The 13222-nt window shown below is 42.2% G+C and overlaps 1 protein-coding gene across 12 annotated transcripts in view; it reads right to left on the reverse strand.

The window, feature by feature from the left end:
* The window catches only part of PPFIBP1 (PPFIA binding protein 1), a 167851-nt gene that overhangs the window by 96939 nt on the left and 57690 nt on the right, over window positions 1-13222 (reverse strand). For 2 of the 12 annotated variants that reach the window (XM_036296580.1, XM_036296582.1), the window contains one exon: window positions 9776-9898. The exons of the other annotated variants lie outside the window; for them this stretch is intronic. The gene's annotated coding sequence lies outside the window, so the exon portion shown is untranslated. The remainder of the gene's footprint in view (window positions 1-9775; window positions 9899-13222) is intronic. 12 annotated transcript variants of the gene reach the window in all.

The following is a 13222-nucleotide window of genomic DNA, read 5'->3' on the forward strand; positions in this document are numbered from 1 at the left end:
TATGCTCCTGATCACACCTTGAGTCTCTTCAAAGCCAGACTCCTCATTTTATCCACCTCTCTGAGAACATTTTTCTATTCGACAAGCTCCTCCACCTTCACTTGCTCTTTGACTTCACCAAGACTTTGAGTCCCTTTACCATACCTGTTCCAAGATGTTCATTCACTTCCTTCCAGGTCCGACCTATGCACCTCCTTCCCAAACTGCAGCATATCCACCACCTCTGGCAGCATTCACAATGCCTTGCTCTCTTCTTTTCCTAGATATATATATTTTTAAATCTACATTCCCCAAATTCCCCAACAGGATACTCTTGCTTCTCATAAGGGCCAATGTACAAAACATAGGGACTACTTTCTCCATTCCCTGGAGAATTTCCCCCATTCCCTTCCCAAGTCCCCCACTGCCAGGGGCACCTGTTCTTAAAGACTCTACTCTAGGGTTACTGTGAAGCCAAGACTCATCCTTCTAAATAAAATTGACCATGCCTTTCCTTAAACTGCCCCCTGGTCCCCACTCTGCCACCCCCACACCATGACTTGTACTTTTCAGACTTCTCTACATGATTAATTCCCCTAGTCTAGACTCTAACCCAGCCGTGGGCAAACTACGGCCCGCGGGCCGGATCCGGCACGTTTGAAATGAATAAAACTAAAAAAAAAAAAAGACCGTACCCTTTTATCTAGTGATGTTTACTTTGAATTTATATTAGTTCACACAAAAACTCCATCCATGCTTTTGTTCCGGCCCTCCGGTCCAGTTTAAGAACCCATTGTGGCCCTCAAGTCAAAAAGTTTGCCCACCCCTGCTAACCTCTTGAGGGTAAGCACCAGGTCTTAGTTTGTTTTTACTACAAGATCCTAACACAGTATCTGGTACAGAGAGGTCTTTCTGCCTCTATATGACCAGCCATGTTAAAAGCAGGGACCAGATTGGGGTGAGGGAAGGGTGGTGGCAGTAAGAAGAGAAAATGACAGCCTATGAAAGCTCAAGTGAGGTGGGAACTACAGACTGAGAAACCTAAGACTAGAGGAATTTAGCAACTAATTTGAAAATTTAACTCAACAAATATACATGGAGCCTTAATGTTGCTTTAGACACTACAATATGCCTAAAGATGGATGACATCTACCATCACAGCACATGTAACCAGAGTTTTGTTATCATTTTAAGTAAAGCTGTAAGAAAAACTCAACTAAAATGAACTGGTTTTATTTATTTGTTTTAATTGTTTTATTGCTTAAAGTATTACAAAGAGTATTATATATGTCTCCTTTTTTATTCTCCCCTCGACCTTCCCCTAGCCTCCCATGCCCCCCAGTGTCTTGTGTCCATTGGTTATGCTCGTATGCATGCATACAAGTCCTTCGGATGATCTCTTACCGCCCCCCCCACCTAACTCTCCCCAGCCTTCCCGCTGTAGTTTGACAGTCTGTTCAATGTTGCTCTGCCTCTGTATCTATTTTTGCTCATCAGTTTATAATGGTCTTAATTATCCATAAATGAGTGAGATCATGTGGTATTTTTCTTTCATTGACTGGCTTATTTCACTTAGCATAATGCTCTCCAGTTCCATCCATGCTGTCACAAATGGTAAGAATTCCTTCTTTTTTACAGCAGCATAGTATTCCATTGTGTAGATGTACCACAGTTTTCTAATCCATTCATCTGCTGATGGGCACTTAGGCTGTTTCCAGATCTTAGCTATGGTGTGAACCGGTTTTAAAAGATTGCCCACACTAAATAAGTAAGCCCTGTTCATTTTTCAGTGTTCCATAAACCTGCTTGACAAGTAGGAACGTACCTCTGTGATTCAAGCAATGTACTCTACAAGTCCTTATACTAAATATTCTTTGCAAAGAATCAGAATTCTAAATATTCTTTGGAGTTGCCATGCTACCTCTCAGAAAGCGAGTCAAAGTGTTTAAAAACAGGAAATATTCCAGTACCTCCTCAGTCATTACGGTGTCAAATATGCTATGAAGCTATTAGCTGCATGTCAACTGTGACTAATGATTCACTGTTTTGTGTCACATACATGGGGCTGGAGCTGGGGCTGAGGCTGGAGGACGCCCACTACACATCAAGAGCATGGGAAGTAGTCACAGAAAGACACTATCTTTGGTGTAACCTCAAGCTGCTTGTAGAACTATTGTACTTGCCAGGCACATGCTAATCTAATTAACCAATAAGTTTTGGGATTCATTGTCTCAAGCCTCAAAGCTAAAATCATTCCTTTAAGTCAGTGGTCGGCAAACTGCGGCTCGCGAGCCACATGCGGCTCTTTGGCCCCTTGAGTGTGGCCACGAAGTTTCAATCGCGCTGTACATGCACGCCCGCACGTGGTATTTTGTGGAAGAGCCACACTCAAGGGGCCGCAGTTTGCCAACCACTGCTTTAAGTGAACTGCTCGACCCTGTAACCCAGAAAGGCCAGCTGCTTGAATTAGCAAGATACTGCCGTAAATACTCACATTCTAGACTCTATAACAACACCGTAAGATGAATCAGAAACACAGTGTGAGAACTTACCAACACAGTGTCAGCTCTCACCAAACACAGAATTGGAATAATCTAATGTAAATTTTATAGACCACCCCATACCAAGCCAATTTCTTATTCAGCAGGATCCCACTAACACACAAAAAAAGTGTGTGATCATACCATACCAGCAAAACAGAGGCAAACCACTCTTCCAGACTTAAAGGATACAATATGAAAATTCATGGCTCAAGAAACTGCACAGGTCCAGGTCTACCTATCACAAAAACAGGGTCCAGCCCAGCTGGTGTGGCTCAGTGACTGAGCATCAACCCATGCACCAAGAGATGACCCGTTACATTCCAGGTTACAGGCTCAATCCCTGGTGAGGGGCGTGCAGGAGACAACCAACTGATGTTCTCACTCATCGAAGTTTCTATCTCTCTCTCTCTCTTTCCCTTCCTCTCTCTAAAAAAATCAATAAAACATATTTTTTTAAAAACTAGTGACCTGCCCAGGCAGTGTGGCAAGTGGTTAAGCATCGACCTATGAACTAGGAGGTCACAGTTTGATTCCCTGTCAGGGCACATACCCAGGTTTCCGAGTCAATCCCTGGGGGGGGGGGGGGGGGGGGGGGGGGGGGGGGGGGGGGCATGCAGAAGACAGCAAATCACTCTCTCTCTCTCTCATCATTGATGTTCTATCTCTCTCCCTCTCCCTTCTTCTCTAAAATCAATAAAAATATATGTTTTTAAAAAACAGTGTCCAATGTCCTCTTACAAAACACTGAAAAGAAAAATAAAGCAAATTGTAAATTAATTCATAGAGAGGCCCTTGTAAGGTCCTTACTCCAAAATTTAAACAGTTTTGCTTAAGTAGGATGGATAGTTAAGTGAACATCTTTTCTTATGAATTGCAAGTGGGAGAACTTATATTGCATACAGTGTACTCTCTAATGTTGAGATGGATGGAACTTATATTGCATTGCCTAAAGCCAACCTTTTCCTAATACTGCAACAAAGAGAACAACACTGCTTTCAAAAGTGAAATAATATCCTCATCAGATAACACTGAGTCACTGAGTGAGCCAGTCAGCAGCAGGGTAGATATGAAAGCCTTAGGACAAATTCCCAAAAGGATTATAAGCCTACATCAAGAAATCCCCCTACTAAAAAATTTCTGTTTACTATCCCATCTTTCAAAAGAATCCCATGGTGTTGGTACTCATTTGATTTCAATCTAATAAACCTCATAAAGAACTACTTGTGAGGCATTTTCAAATGAAAGGGCAAACATCAAATAGTTTTTCAGATTGTAACTGTTGAATGAGAATTCATTTCATTCTTAGTGAACTACCTTAGTGTAGAAGGAAATAAGAATGGCCGTTTGTTTTTCCTCGTCTGCATCAATGAAGATTTATTATTTTAAGTGCAAATCCCCAAACTAAGCATTCTCTCTCTCTCTCTCTCTCTCTCTCTCTCTCTCTCTCTCTCTCTCTCTCTCTCTCTCTCTCTCTCTTTCTCTCTCTATGTTTCTGTCTGTCTCAGAAATTTCCTGTACACAAAGTAAAAGAAGACACTTTGCACATTTTAAATTTAACATATGTTTGCATAGTTGTCTTCAGGTTTCATTTTTTATCAACTTCTCTGCCACCTGTTTGGGGCCTAAGTTTTTTTCCCCAAACAGGGATAGGGATGAACAGGAGACTTTTCCCCCAGTAAAGTGACTTCAAAAATTCAATGAGCACCATATTGCAGCCACCAACATAACTGACTCACATAAGCATAAAAACTGAATGCTAAAGCCACTGGGCCAATGACTGACTGTTGGGGAACAAGCTACGCATATGGTCTCCAAGAACTGCCCCACAGGTTGTTTATTCGTTACCAAGGAGATTAGGTGCCTTTACAAGGGAGAGGTCCAGTGAACAACAACTTCATCAAGTAATTGAAATTAGCCTGCCTAAAACAGACCCAGAGGCAGAAAAGCATCGAACAGACCGTCAATCCTCAGAGAGAAGGCAAGGGGCGGGTGGTAGGAGATCAACCAAAGGACTTGTATGCATGCATATAAGCATGACCAATGGACACAGACACAGGGGGGTGAGGGCATGTGTTGGGGGGTGGGTGTGGCCGGGGAAGGGTCATTTGGGGGAAAAGGAGACATATGTAATACTTTAAACAATAAAAACATTTTTTTAAAAGACTAAAAATAAATAAATACAATTAGCCTGCCTAACTCCATATCATGTACCTTTGGAAGAGAAGCAGTGTATTCTTGCTAGCAATGTTTAACCAGAATGTAATCATCAGGGAACAAGTCAGATGAACCCAGGGTGAAAGGCACGTGTCCAGACAACTGTCTCATGTTAATGTCATGAAATACCAAATAAGAAAAGAAAAAAAAAAAGGTAGGAAGATAAGACTGTTCATAAAGGAGATGAAAGAGACATGACAATCAGTGGCTATATATAATCCTTGATTGAATCCTTGATCAAATCTACAAAACTATGATAAAATATATTTTGTAGTTGGAAACATCTGAATATGGATTGTATATGAGGTACTTTCAAATGGTCCATGAAAAAAATATAAAATAGAAAGTGAGAAAGCAAAGATGAGAAAAATATTAAGAAAAGCTCCATTGAGTAGGAAATCCAGATCCCTCCTATTAAAGAATTACATTTGCTATGCTTGTGTGACAGAAATATATTCGAAATGTACATATTTAAAGCACAAAAATTTTAACTAAAAAAATCTTAGGTATTAATCCGATTTCTCCAGTGATATTAGCTGAACAATTCTTTAATCTGCATTCATTCATTTATGCTGGCACCTGCCTTTGGATTCACCATTGGCAGCAATGAATTTTCAGTCTCATGGACTAATACATATTCATCCCATATATGTCCCTCTAACCATAAAAAGACAGGTGAGTGTCTGGGCATTTTTCAAAAACATTTCAGATTTCAGGAGTTTATTTAGCTTTTGTTGAAATTTAAAAGAATAATTTTTGCCCAGTGGGAGGCTAGGCTCTCTGCCCTCAAATAATCACAAGTTTCAAGGCCTGGATAGCTCATGTTTACCATCAAAAGAACTTCTTGGACATTTTCTCTGGTTCTCACAATCAGGAACAGTCTGCCACTTATAATACCAACTAGAGGCCCGGTGCACGAAATTCGTGCGGGGGGGGGGGGGGGGGGGCGGGTGGCGGGGCCTCAGCCCAGCCTGCACTCTCTCCAATCTGGGATCCCTCTCGCAATCCAGGACTATTGGCTCTTAACCACTCACCTGCCTGCCTGACTAATGCCCTTAACTGTTCCCCTGCCTGTCTGATCGCCCCTAACCGCCTCTGCTTGCCTGCCTGGTTGCCCCTAATGGCCCTCGTCTGCTGGCCTGGTTGCCCCCAACGTGCATAAGGCTGGGGTCCCTCAGCCCAGCCTGTGCTCTCTCGCAGTCCGGGAGCCCTCAGGGGACGTCCTCAGGGGAGTGGGCCTAAGCCAGCAGTCAGACATCCTTAGCTCTGCTATGGAGGCAGGAGAAGCTCCCGCCACTGCTGCTGTGCTTGCCAGCCATAAGCCCAGCTCAGGGCTTCTGGCTGAATTACACTCCCCCTGTGGGAGCACACTGACCACCAGGGGGCAGTTCCTGCATTGAGCGCCTGCCCTTGGTGATCAGTGTGCATCACAGGGACTGGTTGTTCCACCATTTGGTTGATTTGCATATTAGCCTTTTATTATATAGGATTCCTGCAAGTTATTTTGACATTTCCTTTTATTTTGAGCAATGCCAGATTGTTCTGCTTCTTGCAACCTTAGAAGCAGCATAAGCATAAAGTCGCCATCCCTGAATACACTGGAGGACTCTTGAGAGCAAAAGAGAGTGATGCTATAGTCTTTATTTACCTTTTATGTTGCATACCTCTTGTGTGATTAAAGCTATAGATGTTTTTTCTTAAACAAATGCACACATTCATATATACGAAATACTTTCATTCATATATACGAAATACTTTCCAAACAATTTAAAAAGTCCAGAGTCTTCCTGAATCCTCTAATCAATCCTAAGTTCGAAACCCAAATTCTTATAGAAGACTCCCTGGCTTCAAGTCCCAGGTCCTCACTGATTCGCTATGGATCCTTGGCAAGTTACTCAACCTCTCTGGACTTTCCATTATATCTATAAAATGTTATAAGACTATTATCCTAATAGTCTTAAACTCAAAGTGTTGTGAGAATTTAGTAAAAGTGCTTGGCATGTTGTAAATGCTTACAAATTTTAGCTGATGCTAGTTGCTGACATGTACTTCCTTTGTTTTAAAAATCTGCCACGGCTCTGGCTGATGTGGCTCAGTTGGTTGAATGTCATCCCATGCACCGAAAGGTCTCAGGTTCGAATCCTGTCAGGGCACACACCTGGGTTGCAGGTTCGATCCCCAGTATGGGGCATGAAAAAGGCAGCCAGTCAATATTTCTCTCTCTTTGATGATTTTTTCTCTCTCTTTCCTTTCCCTTCTCTCTAAAATCAAGAAAAAACTCTTTTTACAATCTGCCATGACCCTAATGACCACAGAATTAAGTCCAAATAAATTGCCATTAAATTTCTACAACAGGATCCTGACATACTTTTCCAGTCTTGTTTTAACAATGCTCCCCCTCAACTCTGACACTCCTTGCAGTACTTGTCTCCTGTTGTTGCTCCCTGTACTTTCCTGCCTCCGTGCCTTTGCTTATATGGTTCCCTCTCCTTGGAACTGCCCTAATGTTACTCTTTCCTTTTGCCCTGCTACCTACTAAACTACCCCCAAATGACCCTTCAGGGCACAGGTTAAATTCAAGCTCTTCTATGGAGCTGAGCAGGCTGGAAACAATCACTCCTTCCTTTATGCTACCATAGCACTGCCTGTAGTAAGTGCATATTTTATCCTGTTTTAAAGAAATGTGCTTCCATATCTTTCTCTCTCATTAGACAAAAGCCCTTGTGTTCTGCTTATCTTTTCATGCTCCATAGCCTTTGGCCCAGATCCTTGTACACAGAAACTCCATGATAAACATTTGGTGAAACAAATGGTTAATCTGCAGGAAATAATTAAATAGATAATATCTGAAATTGAATGTCATTTCCTCTCACATAAAATTTAACTAGCTTCTACTTTAATTAAATCTAGTCCCTGGATGTTGATATCGGGGGCCAGGGAGCATGGCATAGTATAGATGTTTCCTGAGTGGAAAAGCTCAGTTTTGTACAACAGACAAAGCTAATTAACAAAAGAATGGCCACATCTTTCTACTTGTCTGAACTCAGAAATTGATATTCTAGCCTCTTTTTTATTTAAAAGGGTTTAAAAAAAAAAAGCCTTCACATTTCCAAATTTTCCAGATAATGTTTAGATTCATTCACTTGTTTAAATACATTTACGGAATATTAAAATGCTAGAGCAGCGGTTCTCAACCCGTGGGTTGCGACCCTTTTGGTGGTCAAACGACCCTTTCACAGGGGTCGCCTAAGACCATCCTGCATATCAGATATTTACATTACGATTCATAACAGTAGCAACATTACAGTTATGAAGTAGCAACGAAAATAATTTTATGGTTGGGTCACAACATGAGGAACTGTATTTAAAGGGCCAGAAGGTTGAGAACCACTGTGCACAAAGATGAGACTAATAGAGCCCTGCCCTGAACAGCTCATACCTGTGGGCGAGATGGGCATCTCACCAGCGACAGCACAGAAGCTATAATCTGAACTAGAGCTGAGAATGAGGGAACAGCCTGCGGGAAGGACAGAAGTCTTAAAAGGCATGTTTGGGAAACAGTGGAAAGCCCAGTTCCACTTGAGCAGCGGGTGAACTTCAGTGCAATGGTAAGAGACAGAAGTCTCAAGTGTAGGGATGGAACCAGATCACTATGGTGTTTTGATTGTATCTTATGGGATGAGTGCAGTTTTTGAAGCAAGAGATGGAGATGACCAAATCCGTGTTCTAGACTGACATTTCTAGTAACAGCAGTGTAGGAGTGGGACTAAAGTGGAGAGAAGCTGGTGGCAGAAATACCAGAGAAAAAACTTCAAACCAGGCTCCATGGCAAGATGGAAGAAAGAGTCAAATACTTGTTCTAGCCCTTAAGTAGTTTTCTCAATATGGTTGGTGGTACTCCTGTTCCTATCTCAGGCCCAGCTACGATACACTTCATGCTACACCAGCTCTAAGGCACTACAGTTTCTGACAATTAGTAACCATTGACTTGAGAAGCGGACAGAAAATTATCTAAGCTGAAAAGAGGCACCAGACTCCTAAAGTGCCCTGAAGGGGACGGTAACGCATCACAAGCAGGTAGAATCTCCTTGCTCTTTCATTCGTTCACTCATTCATTCATTCATTTATTTAGTGTTCATTCACTTGCTGAGGTCATTATCACCCTTCACGCCAAGGACATGGCGATACACAAGACATTGTTCCTACTCTCTATATGGTCAAAGCCTGGCAGAGTGTTAACTGTCATCTGTTACAAAACAGGATTTAATAATTGGGCAAGTTGTCCTTGAGAGTCTTCACCTTACATGAGGCTGTTTAAAATTGTGTCTGGATATCAGTCACGTTACCAACTTGGAACTCATTTTTACCTTAAATGATTAGTTTGCTACATGAACTGTGGAGCTGGCACCAGACAGTTAGGGGGCTCCTGCCACAATAATTGGGATTATTTCATATTATACAGTAGACATATTCCCACTCAAGAATTTATTCATAACCTCAAAATCAATGCTGGTGGTGCCTTCGTGGTCATCCATGGACATATACAGGCAGCAAAGCATTTGAGGTGCCCGTGAGCACAGTCCCAGCTGAGGGGATGCTCTACCTTCTTGTTGCAGCTCAGCTTTCATACTATAAACAAGTGTCCTTGTTGTTCCACTTTTTGTCGTTTTTGTTGGTGATTTTGAAGTTTAAAATGGCCCCAAGCATACGGCTGAAGTGCTATCTAGTGTTCCTACGTGCAAGAAAGCTGTGATCAGCCTTGCGGAGAAAATGCATGTGTTAGATAAGCCTTGCTGAGGCATGAATTACAGTATCATGAGTTCAATGTTAATGAATCAATAATAAAGTAAGGTGCCTTTAAACAGAAACAAGGTTATATATTGATCAGTTGAGAAAATGTCATGGCAGAGGCTCACGGGAACCTAAGCCTGTTACATCTCCTACAAGCAATGACTCAGTATAGAAATGATAGCAAGCATCGCCTGTTTTATATCGGGTATTGGGTAAAGAGTGCAAAGAACCAGCCATAACACACTGACTTTTTTCAGCTTCACCGGAAACAGAAGTCACTTTCTGGATCCTGCAACACTCCAGTAGAATTAGTATTTTCTGTCCCTCTAGAATCACTCACACAGAGAAGTGCTTGCTGCTCTGCTGGTTAACTAGAGGAAGAAAGAGAAGAAGTCAACAGGCCAGGAGGTGCTGTGGGTCAATGTAAATCTGTTGCTGTTTTCTCCTGGGAGAGGTCTTATACTTGAAGTTCTGCTACTTTTTTTTTTTATATATATATTTTTATTGATTTTTATCGAGAAGGGAAGGGAGAGGGAGAGAAAGAGAAACATCACTGATGAGAGAGAATCATTGATTGGCTGCCTCCTGCCTGCCCTCTACTGAGGATCGAGGCCGCAACCTGGGCATGTGCCCTGACTTGGAATCAAACCCGCAACCTTTCGGTGCCTGGGATGCTGCCCAACCAACTGAGCCACACTGGCCAGGGCAGTTCTGCTACTGCTTGGGGGCCACTTATTTCCTGCTCGATATTCGGTTATCTCCCCCCAACAACACACGAAGCCCAAGCTGGTGCAGGCCTCTGAAAGGTGTGTTCTGTGCCAAACCTCAGGCAAGACCAATTTAGACTGTGACACCAAAAAGTCAACTTTTCTCTGCAAATAATCCATTCTTCAGTTTCTAAAGATGTCTAAGCAAGACCATTTAATCCCACCAATCACCCAGGGCTTCTGAGAATGCCTCCGGAAACATGCTGCCCTGTGGAAAAGCTAACCTCCTCAAGCAGGAAACACCTTCGACGGTGGTGTATTGGAAGCCGGCTTCCTGCTCCAGGAATCCCACACGCTAGAACCAGAAGCATTCACGGAGCGTTCCGTCTGTCTTCTCGACTCCCTCCCAAAGCTGAGGCTGTGTATTTGCTGCACGAAGCAGTCGTCCAATTACTACTGAAAAGCTTCCAAGCACGACGAGAGGCCAAGGCAAGGGGCAGGAACAGCTCATCAAAGGCAAGGAAAGCTGGATCCAAAATAAATCCAGTACAAAATGCCCAGAATAGCCCAGAAAGACAGCTGATGACCTTTTCTTCTAAAATCTCTTAATATCACAGTGTCAAATGGCCTATGCAACTAAAGCCAAGCACATAATTACTACCATGAGGGTAAAGGAATAAAGTAAAAACGAACATACAAGTAAGAAAAGCTGATCGTACGATGACAACTTGTGTTTTGAAATGCAAATTGAAACACAGAAGACAAATATAATTACTGGACTATGCTTAGGAGTCAGCCATTGGCGAGGGAAGACCTCTCAGTTCAAGGTAATAGTCACAGGAAACTGTCAAGGCTATTTCAAGCTCTGAAAGCTACCACATTTTCTAAAGAGATAGCATATATTATTTTTTTTTTCCTAAAGACAAAATGAATCCTGCTACAATGGCTTAAACCACCACACCCTTAATTGAAGTCTCCTCTTGGTTGAACCAGCTCTGGGCTGTGATTTGAGGAGAGGACAGCATTATGCAAGGAACACATCCTGGGAACCCCCAATTCAAGCCTCAAGCTGCTGCTAAATGAAGATTTAAGTATATTGAAATCCCTTCTTCCACTTCTTCATTCCTGAAGCAATGGAGAGCCTTGGCTAATTGACATCCTGGTTTCCGAAGAATGCCATAATATTAAACCACTGATCCACCGAGAGTCAAAATTCCCTTGAACCTTCTCCCTCCTTCTTAAAAAACTGCTGAGACGACATAACTAAGTGCCATCAGAGATGCTAAGCCCTCCTAATTAAATGTATAAATGCATTTTGAAAGAAAAACACACCACTGGTTCAATTATAGAGTTACCGTGTGCTCACACCCACATACAAACACCTCCCCACACATTTTGCTAAAGGTGTAAACATTCCCTTTCTGTCTGCAGCTATACGCTTGCATGTCTGTATTAAGAAGAAAAGAAAAAAATCAAAGCCACTGACTGACATTTCCAAAGAGGTGAGGAGAAAACAAAGCAACCAAGAATAAAGACTGCTAGCTTCACCCTGGATGGTGTGGCTTCGTTGGCTGGAGCGTCGTCCTGTACACCAAAAGATGGTGGGTTCCATTCCCAGTCAGGACAACATACCCAGGTTTCAGGTTCAATCTCAGGTTGGGGTTCATGAGGAAAGCAGCTGATTATGTTTCTCTTTCACATGGATATCTGTCTGTCTCTCTCTCTCTAATACCAATTCTTTTTAAAGTTGAAGCAAATAAAAATTTTTTAAAAAGAAAAGACTTCTAGCTTCAGCAGCCCTCAAACTCCATCCACACCCTCACGCACAAAAGAAATGTATGCTTGAGGGAATGGCTCTAAAAGCAAAACTACACCTCCATTCAATAGTAAAGATGATCTTAGATATTTGGTTGGAGAGGGAGAAATTTCTAAAGGAGAAAAAAATGGAAGGGAAAAATCTTGTGTAAGTTTCATGATGAAAAGAAATTCATTTATTCATTGTCTCAAGTTATAATGAACCAAGGATACCACCTAAGTGACACACACGTTCAAGTAAGATTGTTACCCCCAAGTTTTTTTCAGAATTTTTAGTATGAATTGCCTAGAATAAAGACTATTTGAGCCCTGGCTGGTGTGGCTCAGTTGGTGGAGTGCCATCCCATTCCGGTCAGGGCACATGCTTGGGTTTCTGGCTGGATCCCCAGTAGGGGGCCTGCAGAAGGCAGCCAATAGATCAGCCGTGGGCAAACTACGGCCCGCGGGCCGGATCCGGCCCGTTTGAAATGAATAAATTTGAATTTATATTAGTTCACACAAACACTCCATCCATGCTTTTGTTCCGGCCCTCCGGTCCAGTTTAAGAACCCATTGTGGCCCTCGAGTCAAAAAGTTTGCCCACCCCTGCAATAGATGCTTCTCTCTTCCTAACTTGCATGCTTAGAACATCCTGTTGAAACAGACAAATCACCTGGCGACCTAAAATCAACCTGTCTGCTTTCACAGGCGTCTACTTCAGCATCACTCCACAGAGACGCAGAATCTAAATGACTGAGTGGTCCCTGAACACACAAAACACAATCATCATCGAAATATATGCACAAAAATATTCAATGGAGCACTATTTGTAATACATCCAAATTGGAAAACTACCTAAATATCCACCAATTGTAAAAGACATGGATAATTGAGTAGCATAATAGCAAGGAAAATGAAAAATGTAATATCATAGATGAATTTCACAACCATAATAAGGAAATTAAGCCAGACACAAAGGAAGATATACTGTATGATGCTATTTACATAAACTTTAAAAACAGGCAAACTAATCAATGAATGGCATTAGAAATCAGGACGTAGATTATTCCTGGGAGCATTAGGAAAGAGGGTGCTGGCATGCTGTTACCCAGGTGTGTCCACTGTGTCATAATTATCCCAGCAAGCCATCTACTTCTGATCTGTGCTCTTTCCTCTACGTAAAAGATACGTCAA

Source organism: Myotis myotis, unplaced genomic scaffold (genome assembly GCF_014108235.1).
Source record: "Myotis myotis isolate mMyoMyo1 unplaced genomic scaffold, mMyoMyo1.p scaffold_m19_p_3, whole genome shotgun sequence".
NCBI lineage: Eukaryota > Metazoa > Chordata > Mammalia > Chiroptera > Vespertilionidae > Myotis > Myotis myotis.